The sequence below is a fragment of the Alligator sinensis genome, unplaced genomic scaffold, assembly GCF_000455745.1.
Source record: "Alligator sinensis unplaced genomic scaffold, ASM45574v1 scaffold1550_1, whole genome shotgun sequence".
Classification (NCBI taxonomy): Eukaryota; Metazoa; Chordata; order Crocodylia; family Alligatoridae; genus Alligator; species Alligator sinensis.
The window spans coordinates 469,804-479,080 of NW_005842885.1; the positions used below are offsets into that span (position 1 = coordinate 469,804).

At 46.1% G+C, this 9,277-nt stretch overlaps 1 protein-coding gene across 2 annotated transcripts in view; it reads right to left on the bottom strand.

The window, feature by feature from the left end:
• The window catches only part of APBB2 (amyloid beta precursor protein binding family B member 2), a 290,361-nt gene that overhangs the window by 253,819 nt on the left and 27,265 nt on the right, over positions 1-9,277 (bottom strand). Inside the window, exons 1-2 of one of the 2 annotated variants that reach the window (XM_025192055.1) lie at positions 8,454-8,475; positions 818-924 (exon numbers count right to left, since the gene is read on the bottom strand). The gene's annotated coding sequence lies outside the window, so the exon portion shown is untranslated. Of the gene's footprint in view, positions 1-817; positions 925-8,453; positions 8,476-9,277 lie in introns of those variants that run through there. The other variant, XM_025192056.1, reaches the window with a different exon arrangement.

Genomic DNA, 9,277 nt, shown 5'->3' on the forward strand with positions numbered 1-9,277 from the left:
CCCACCCAGATGAGTCACCTGCAGCTCTGCCCCACGCCCTGCTCTGGGGTCATGTTCACTGCTCTGGCTAGGCAATGTCCCTGCCCTACTCCCTCCCTCACCGTGGGGGCCTTAATCTGCACCCCCATGCCTCTTCCCTCCCCCACACCCCTTCCTCCCCAGGCTCACCAGCTGAGTGCTGCTCTCCAGGTTGTCAGGCTGCATTCATGTAAATCAGGTATCGGGTTGGTATCCACCGATATGGCTGGTTAATCATCAGCTATCAGTATCGGCCAAGAAAATCTTTATTGGTACACCCCTAATTATGTCAATATAAAAATCCCTGATATAAGTATTGATTTTCCCATACAGGGAAGGGAATAAGCTATACCAACCAATACAACAGTAGAAGTTGTTCTTACACAGAAATTGATATGAAGCACCTTTAAATGTGTGTCACCAATGTAAGTGAGTCAAAATAAGAGTCTGGCTGCCCTGATGTATTTTCTTTTCCCACACAGAAACAACAATCCTGTAAGAATGCACCTTTACACAGCATAATTGCATCTAAACAACGTGGTACTGCTCCTTTAACTGTATCGGTGTCAATGAAGTGATACAATTTGTGAGAGTAAGCAAGTCCTTATAATCAGAGCTGTCCTCCTGAAGTTCTGAATGAGGCATGCAAGTTTTGCTGCTTTCATGAAAAAGCATTAGTGCAAATGAGTACCCCAAATCTATTTCCATTCACTTCTCTCTGTATGGAAGGATCAAAACTCTCAAATTCCTTGAAGATGGAAAAATACAAATGAACATATATAGCTAATAGATTACTTACTTCCCCAGCTCCTCAGTGTGCCAACGTATGAAATGCCAGCTTCTTCAGTCCTTGCCACCAACACCAGTAGTGCTCACCCCAAGAGGTCACACACTAAAGAAAGAAATCTGTGCAAGGAAAGAAAAAAAAGGTCAGAGGTATACTGCATTAACACAGGTGTCCAAAAGTTCCAACAAACCAGTCAGCAGAGAAGAAAATAAAAACTGCTAAAGACTAGTCTTCTGACATAAGATTTGGCAGGGAAGCTCAAGTCAGTGACTTCCACTGGAGTCAGAATAACACGAAAAGTTGTCTGTGAGACAGTAGAGCAACAGTTCCGAAACTGTGGTGCACATACCACCAGTGGTACGCAGATGACCTGGAAGTGGTACGTGGAAGGCCAGGGGGAGGGGCCACACATCCACAGCCCAACAGCAGCCTGCTGCACACAGCCAGGAACACAGCACCGCGTGTGGAGCTGCACCCAGAAAGTAAGTGTGTTGGGGAGGGTAGAAGGGAAGAGGAAAATCAAGGCCCCCGTGGTGAGGGAGGTAACGGGGTACAGGCAGGGCAGGTAGTGGGGCGCTCAGAGCCTGGGCAGCTCACCCAGGGGAGGGGGAGCTCCCAACCATTGCGAGCATCCAGGGGAAGGCATGTGGGGCACATGCCCCCTGAATCTGTGAGTGGGGCAGAGGAGGGCTGCCACTGCACATTGGGCTCTAAACCACGCTACTGCTGTCCTGGGAGCCTCGTGAAACATCATGTGTCTGCCATATGCTGGCTACACTGCATACTCTGCCCACCCAGCAGCAACAGGCACATGGCGTCCTATGTGGTTCCAGAGGCATCTGTAGCGCGGTGCAGAGCACAGCAGCAGCCCGCTGCTCCCAGGGATTTTCTCCCCTCAGGCTGGCTCGCCCCATCCTCACGGCAGGGCTGACACAAAGGTGGCCTGGGCCTTTCCAGGGATGTAGGGGGACTCCCCCCCGCTGGATGCACCCTGGGGCCTCCTGGACCTGTGTGCAGGGCAGAGGCAGGCTGCCCGCTGGGCTCTGCACCATGCTGCTGCTGGCTCCGAACCTGCACAGGATCCCATGTGCCTGCCACTGCCATGCAGGCTCAGGTCACCCCAGGAAGGGCCTGGGTGGCGGGAGTGGCCACTTCCTTCTGTGCTGGCTCTGTGAGGGGACACCACCTGACCGAGGCAGGGTGCTGGGCTCAGGCAGGCTTTCAGGTCCGGGCTCAGCCTCACTGTGCACCATCATATCAATACATCATATCAGTCCAGGATTGTGATATGAATTTTCTTTTCTCAAGCAAATAAAGTTATGGTGAGGCTTTTAGGTAACTAAAAATACTTTGGACTCTTAACTATTATCACAGATGCAGAAAGTAGGGTTCTTCCCTGTTACATGTACACGCCAACCAAATAATCTGTATCAAGTAGATCTGTCGCTATTTTAGGATGAAGTTACACATTACACTTAGATCACACTAAGGGACACATACAACATGAGCATCAACATGTTAAAGCTCATTAACTCATGCTAAGTGCCCTCTGAGCATTTCAAAGTTACACTACTAGAGGAAGGGATTAATTCTGGGCCCTACTACCCAGCTATTGTTATGGTAACTTCAGTCTGCTCCACAGAGATAAAACAAGCAATTTGTTGTTCTTCAGCATCCCAGGATGCACCATCCCAGCCCCAGCAGGGATAGAGCCCAGGTGTCCTGGCTCCTAGCCATGTCCCTGGTCGCCAGCCCTCTAGTGACAAATCAGAGCTGTGCAGACTAGAAACAGTATGAACCCTCAATGTGCAACTGCTCAAAGCACGTTTCAATTATAACACCACTTATTTTCCACAAATTTAGTAAGGTCTAAGCGTAACATGTACCTGCACCAACACAGTATCATTTTTCATTTAAATTTATTCCCTCCAACCTTGTCATCTGGGATTTAATTAAACTAAGCTGAGGACCTGGATCTTATGTCCTGTTTAAAAGTACCTCAAGCAAGAACATTCTGTTTTTGCTTAGCAAAATCAGAATAAAACAAAACCAAAGCATTGCTTCTCAATTAAAAAAAAATTTTTTTTAAGCTTAAATTATCTTCTCTATCTTAGACTAGGTACAGATATTCAGTTCCTACCAGGAGAGTCACCATTCTCCCAGCAGAAATGAAAAGCGTACAAATATACAGGCTTTGTCTCCTAAAACAAAATGCCTGGTTTGGGAGAAAAATATCCTGGCCACAACCAGGGTTAAATTGTTTCTGGAAGTTTCTCCCATGAGACAGTCTCTATGCACTTTCCCATGGCTTAGTGGAGCCAGGTAAAAGCTCCCTGCCTTCCTGAGACCAGTGTCACCCCACTCTTGATGCATGGGGGGCAGCCATTCCCTCCCCTGCTTGTAGACCAGGGAGGTGTGAGTACCAACAGACACCACCCCTGCCTCTTCCCCAAATCAGGCAATTCCCAGTTTTGGAAAGATGCAAGAGGCCTGATGGCTCCCACCAGTTTCCCTTTGCCATCCCTGCTGTCTAGCCAAGCAGTGGGGCAATGATTTAAAAGTCAGAGGCTGGTAGCAGGCCTCCAGGAATGTCTCCCCAATCCAGCTCCCACTGGCATCCTCTTTCCGCCCCACTGCTTAGCTGGGTAGTGGAGCAGCAAGGAGTCCAACCAGACTGGGGAAAGCCTCTGCATGCCTGGCTACCAGCCCCTCCAGCTTTTAAAATTACCACCATGCCACTCATCGGAGTGGAGCAGGGCCAGAGGAACCTGAAGGGACTGGGAACCGGACCTATGAATGCATTCTCCTGCTGGCTCCCAGTTCCTCTACTGTGCCCTTGTCACAAGGTACCTCAAGTCTTGCCCCAGTGGCTAAGTGCCTCCCCTTGCCCTAGAAGTGCAAGGAACAGAGCCGTTCTCCTGCAGGCAAGAACTTGGAGAGTTTCCACCAGGGAAGAATGTCCCCCTCCTGGCAATCAGCTGACTGGCAGGATAGGGGTGGGCATGCTCTGAGGGTGGGAACACTCCACTTCCTGGCTGTCTGTGGCAGCTGATGCTTTTCAGCAGCTACCACCTGACTTGATAGCCTCTCCCTGTCCCAGGCACAGAAGAGGGCAGCCTGGAAAGCAATGGGGTACCCTAAGAGAAGGGATGGCCCAGGGAGTAGCCCTCTAATGCCCCCTGGTTGGAGAGCTTTACAGACAAGCTCCCCAGTCATGAGGCTGAAGGAACATCTGTACAGTCCAGCTCCCCGGATATTTTTCTACTGAAAGAAATTTCTTTCCGTGAAATGAATATCTGTATACAGCCTTAGAGTGTTCTTGTTCCAAGTCCACTAACTGTCAAGTGCTAAAATGCAACGTATCATTTGCAAGAGATGACAGATAAGACAAGAACTTCTCATGAGTCATAAGAACTAAACCAGATGCAAAACAAAATGGCAATCTTCTTTTAAAAAACGGTATAATGTTTTTGAATGGCATCCGTTCATTGTTGAGTGACAGTGGATATTACAGTTATTCTACTGACTGGTGGTGGATCTCTCTTGTGGCTATAGAGACCGATGTTAGACTTGCAGGTCCTGCCACAGTGGTCACAGGTGTACATGACATTAGGGGCTACTGTACTGACAGGTCATTTCCTTCAGTTATATTTCTGTTGTAATTGGAGAAACCATTTCTCTTCAGGATGTTGGACTCCATGATTGATAAGTGAGTGCCACTCTGTCCTGTCTTCTGCTAAGGCGTCCCAAAAGTTTGGGTTGATTCCAAAGGCCTTCATGCCCTGCTTGCAGATGTCTTTGAAGTGCAATTTCAGGCACCCTACTCTTCTCTCCCCACCTGCAATTTGCCCATGCAGGATGTCCTTCAGGATGTGCCCATCTTCCATCCTACAGAGACAGCAAAGCCAGAGTAGGTGCCGGTGCTTGAATAGTGAAGTCATGGTTGGCAGGTTGGCTTTAGTGATGACCTCTGTGTTGGTAATTCTGTCTTGCCACTTGATGTCAAGGTTGTGCCATAAACAGTATAGGTGGAAGCTGTTCAGTTTCTTTTTTTAATATTCATATGTTGACTATGTCTCACTGCTGTACATCAGAACACTGAGGATTGCAGGTGTTGTACACAAGCAGCTTAGTTTTGATTACGACTTCTGTATTATTCCAGACTTGTTTGGACAGCTTAGTGAAAGTGGTAGAAGCCTTTCCCATGCACACATTTAACTCTTCATCAAGTGATAAGTTGCCACTCACTGTAGATCCAAGGTAGCACAACTTGTTCACTGCCTCAAGAGGTGTGTTGTCAAGGTTGATAGGTGCTGACTGGTGAACCACCTGTCCTAGGACCACAGTCTTCTTAAGGCTGATGGTCAGGGCAAACATCCTGCAAGCATAGGCCCAGCAATTCATGAGCATTTGTAGCTGGCCTTCTTCATGGGCAAGTCCAGTATTATCAGCAAAAAGGAGCTCCCTAGTGAGTATGTGCCTCACTTTTGTCTTGGCCTTTAAACATGATAAATTGTAGAGTTTGCCATCTGATCTTGTGTGAAAGTATATGCCTTCCTCCAAGCCATCAAAAGCATAATGCAGCAGCATAAAGAACATATTCCCAAACAGTGTGGTCACCAGAAAACAACACTGCTTCACTCCACTCTTCATCGCAAACCTGTCAGACGTTGATCCATCAAACTGAACTGTGGCCTACATGTTTTTCTGGAAGGAGTGCATCATAGTGAGTAATGTCAGGGGGCATCCAATCTTTGCCAGGACCTTGAACAAACCTGCTCTGCTGACCATGTCGAAAGCTTTCAAGTTGACAAATGCTACGTATGGCTTATTTTGTTCTCTGCATTTTTCTTGCAGTTGGCAAAAGGAGAATATCATGTCCACTGTTGATCTGTGCTCTGAATCCACACCGTGATTCCCGGTAGATGTGGTCAGCAAGTTACTGCAAGTGTTTCAGAATGACTATGGAAAAACGCTTGCCTGTGATGCTGAGGAGAGAGATGTCCCTATAGTTTTTGCAGTCATCCTTGTCTCCTTTGTTCTTGTAGAGAGTGATGATGCTAGCATCATGCATGTCCTGGGGTACCAGCATGACATCTGCTTGTTCTTATCCGTGATTTTTACTTTGCCGTGTCGAGACATGAGGGGGTCTTTAGTAACAACTGGGCCAAAGGCTTTCTTAGGCCATCATACGTGACTTGCAGGTTTCTTGTGTCTGAGGCAAACTGCATCGCTTGACATAAGTCAGTCCAGTACAGGTTTGTGTATCAACTGGCTGTTTTCTGTACCACTGCCCTGGTATGCTTCAGTTTAGCCTTGGAACTTTCTGTTGGATTCAGGTAGGCTGTGTTCTTGGCCTCAACAAGTGGCAACATATCTTCAAACCAATCTTATTCGATTATTTTTTTCCCCAGATACTTCTGTGGCTGTTTCCTGGATGACTGTTCTTAGTCCATTCCAAGTTCCTTCAGCACTTGCAGTTGTTGCTTTCATAGACATAGCTAAATCAAAGGTCCTTTGAAAGTCAAGGTACTTGCTTTACACTTTTGTACTATGGATGTTAATTTGTGGCCGACTCTTGTGCTTGGCTCTATGCGGCTGCTTTGGTATCACTTTCACTTTGCTGACAATAAGACAGTCTCTGTCACAATCTGCACTATGATAAGTGTGGGTGTGCAGCTCACTGGCCAGGTCTTCCCTTCTGGTGATCATGAGGCCTAATTGATGCCAGTGGCCAGAGCACAGGTCTCCATGATACTCTTTGACACTCGTTGCCTGCAAAGTAGGTGTTAGTGACGTACAGATGGTTAAAAGGTGCAGAGTTCGAGAAGACAGCCATTTTCATTTATTTTACCGATGCCATGATGTCCCACGCAGGTTGGCCAAGAGTCATGATCTATGCCTACTCAAGCAGCTGCAGGTAGTACTGCCTATTGTCATAACAGCAGCAGACTTGGCCTAGTCTAACCTGACACAACAAAATTATTCAACATATCTAAATAGGCTCAGGGAAAACAAAGTCAATACCAAAGCTCCGTTTTTTTATTAGTACTTTAAAACATTTTTGTCAAATCCTTCTAGTCTAGAGAGAGAGAGAAACAGACATAGTTTTATAGTTTGTAGGGTCGGAAGGGACCTGAGCAGATCATCAAGTCTGACCCCCTGCCATGGCAGGAAAGAGTACTGGGGTAAAACGACCCCAGAAAGGCGTTCATCTAGCCTCCTCTTAAAGATCCCCAGGGTAGGAGCCAGCACCACTTCTCTTGGAAATTGGTTCGATCCTAGCCACCCCGACTGTGAAGTAGCACCTCCTGATATCTAGTTTAAATCTATACTCTGCCAGCTTGTGACCGTTATTTCTCGTCACTCCTGGGAGTGCTCGGGGGAACAGGGACTCCCCCAGTGCCTGATGGTCCCCTCTGACTAGTTTGTAAACGGCCACTAGATCCCCCCTCAGCCTTCTCTTGTGGAGGCTGAACAGGTTCAGGTCCCTTAGCATCTCCTCATAGGGCCTGCCTTGCTGCCCCCTGATCATGCGAGTGGCCCTCCTCTGGACCCTCTCCACATTGTCCACATCTCTGCTGAAGTGCAGCGCCCAGAACTGGACGCAGTACTCCAACTGCGGCCTGACCAGTGTCACATAGAGGGGGAGGATCACCTCCTTGGACCTGCTTGAGATGCATCTGTGGATGCATGACAAGGTGCAGTTGGCCTTCCTAACCGCGTCCCCACATTGTCGACCCATGTTCATTTTGGCATCAATAATGACTCCAAGATCCTTTTCTGCCTCTGCACTGACGAGAAGGGAGTTGCCCAGCCTGTAGGTATACTGCTGGTTCTTCCTCCCCAGGTGCAGTACCTTGCACTTGCCAGTGTTGAAACCCATCCTGTTCTCATCCGCCCACCCCTCTAAGCTGTCTAGGTCCGATTGCAGACTGTCCCTCCCTTCTAGCATGCCTACTTCCCCCCCACATAAACAGCTTGGTGAACTGATCTAGCAGTCTAAATTGATGGGGACAAAAATTCCATAATTAACAAGAAGATTAGTCTTCGGTATTTAAAAAAAAAAAAAAAAAAATGATGTGCTAAATTATACTCCTTACAATTCTGAAATTTCAAGCTTGTAGCCAGTGACTGAAGATTTTTTTCTGCTTCTGCACTAGACTCATTTATAGGAAACAGGATGCTCAGGAGGACAATTCAACATGTGCACAGGTGTACTCAGAAGTGGCAACATATATTATTAGACCTTCATATTTAGTCTCCAAAATTTTAATTCCATCTAAATTATAGAGAGTTCACCAAGAAATGTTTTTCGAAAAAAATGGATAATGGATCAGAAAGCATGCCATGATCTTGAAACAAGATGCAAAGTGATAAGACAAAAAAGAAAAAACAGCTTTGACTGAAAATCTGTAAAAATAAATAAATAAATAAATAGCCAGCTCTGAATCTGGTCTTGTTTTCATTATTAGACAGCAGAACAAAGAACCTTAGGTGCAAAACATTATATTTCATTAAGAATTTGGAATAGCCAAGTACAAAAAGCAAATTAAAGATTTCCACCACCATATCCATAGTTAGAAAATGATATTTGTCCTTTAACCTTTAAATTTTGAGAAAGGTTATCCATAATGGGCACAATTACTTTTTGCAGGCATCCTCTTCCCCCACAAATCTCCTGGATTTTCCATCTTGTCACTGACACCACATTTCAGTACGTCTCGGTTTGAAAACAATGAGAAAGGGAGAGATTTTAGATCATAGAATGAAGTCCCAGACAGCCGAAGTCAGAATGAAGCCAGTCTCCCAAACCTACATAACCAGGATAATTCATTTAAGACTTCATTAGAAGCAGCAAATTGGAAGACAGAGTACAGAGGAATCAATACTCTCCATGGGAAATGAATTAGCAACACTGAATACCCACAAAAAATATGAAGTTTGAAGGCCAAATACATTCTGCTACAAATCTACTGAGGTTGATCAACCAGTCGATCATGGGGGAGGACACTCTTAAGATACCCGATTTTAAAACATTCACACTTCTCTGTGTTGAAGGTGTTGCTTCTTTTGAGAGAGAACTAAGCAAAAGCAGCCAAGATGCACCCAATGCACTAGCAATCCAGTTGTGCAAACAACTGCCAACAAGTGATACAGAAATTACAGACAACTGTCATGGAGTATAATCCCATGCATGTCACATAATTTCAATCAGAACCAGCTGTCCCTGGGTAAGATACTGGAACAAAGATGCCCTATCAAAGGAGGGAGTTTATTTGATGGAATAAATGTTCCATATTTATTTTGAGCCTCAAACAACAGCAAATTCATTGAGCTCAGGCAGGAATTTGCTGACACAGAAATTGCTGCAGCATTTTTCTGTCTTGTTCCACTGCAGATCATACTAGTTACTGGCTATCCTTTCCTAGAAGGTAGGTGTGTTGTTGGGTTCCTTTTCTTTCATTCCTG